Here is a 1,612-nt window from a genome sequence, read left to right as displayed (position 1 = left end):
TTTACACTTTGGGGGTGCTGTTCATCTTTGGTAATTCAGCCATTTTCACAGCCCAATAGGCCAATATCTACCCAATGTCTGTGAATCAAACGGAAGTTCACTACTCACTGTCCACTCGGCATCTCAGTACTCATCACCTTATAATTTCAGTCTTGTGGCTTTTTTCTAAAAGAGAGCTGACGGGTGTTTTATAGCTCCAATCCAGGTGATTAGCCAGCCAGTGGAAGACCTGAGCAGACCTCGGAGTTTCGGGAGTCATTGTCTGTTGATAACAGGATTGCTATCAACCTGCACCTTCATTTGAATACTAATAGCGGTTTAAAGAAAAAGATGTAACAATTACCAGGAAGTTGATTAGACTTAACAAATATGACTACTTTAACCCAGGGGCCATGTTGGGAGAAGTTTTGATTGGCAGATGAGTTTAGGGAGAGTCTGAATTATCTTCGTCATTGTCCCAAGCTTTTGCCCCATGAGCACGTATAGGCAGGTACCAATGTGGTTCGCAAACACTGTATGTTCCTGAAATGTTGTGTGGCAATCACATTTTCACAAATATAATCCTATTAAAACCACACTGATGGGCGCCTGGGTGGCTCAGTTGGTTAAGCGACTGCCTTCAGCTCAGGTCATGATCCTGGAGTCCCGGGATCAAGTCCCATATCGGGCTCCTTGCTCAGCAGGGAGTCTGCTTCTCCCTCTCACCCTCCCCACTCTCATGCTCTTGCTCTCTCTTATTCTCTCTCTCTCACATAAGTAAATAAAATCTTTAAAAAAAAAATGGTGTTTGTTGTGTTAAAAAAAAAAAACCCCACACTGAGAAAATAACTGTGTTATCCAAGAAATAAGGGATCAACAGCTTTTATTTTTTTCTGTGAAGGACCAGAGTGAAGATTTTACATTTTGTGTGCCGTACGGTTTCTGCCGCAGGTCCTCAGCTCCACTGTTGTAGCACGACAGTAACTGTGTTCCAATAAAACCTTATTTGCAAGAATAGGTGGTGGGCCAAATTTTGCCCCTTGGCCGTAGTTAGCCAACTCCTGAACTAAATAAATAATTCTTGAATGCCTACTTTGATGAGCAAGGTATAAGTCAGTATTGGGGATACACAGAAAACCAAACAAAATTGCTGTTCTTGTGAAACTCACTGGTGTGTATGTTCAGAGATTGGAGATGAACTATTTAAAATAACCTGCAGTACATTACTTCATAAAGTGCAGAATCTTTCCTTAAAGAGACACGCATCCCAGACAATCAACTGATTAGCTTTCTAAGTTTAGTTTTGTCTTGTGATTTTTTTTTTAATTGAAACTTATTCACATTCTAGTCTCAGGTAGTTTGGGGCTAGATTTGAATGCACTACCTTACTCTGGAATAAGCAGAGTAAGTTTGGGGGCTGTCAGGAATGCCAAAGAGGTACAATAATTCAAATGTTCTATCCCTTCATTTCCTCTACCTCTGCTTACAACAGCAATACTTTTACTCAGACTTCCTGTTTCTGGCACTTGCCTTCTTTTTTGCTGTGTTTATACTTCCCCCTGTCTGTGGTTAAATAAGTATAAAGTGCTAAAGCTGTAGATTTGTCTCTGTCTCTCTCTTGCTGGGGCTCACT

This window comes from Neomonachus schauinslandi, chromosome 7, assembly GCF_002201575.2.
Source record: "Neomonachus schauinslandi chromosome 7, ASM220157v2, whole genome shotgun sequence".
NCBI lineage: Eukaryota > Metazoa > Chordata > Mammalia > Carnivora > Phocidae > Neomonachus > Neomonachus schauinslandi.
Note: the sequence above shows the minus strand (reverse complement) of the source record.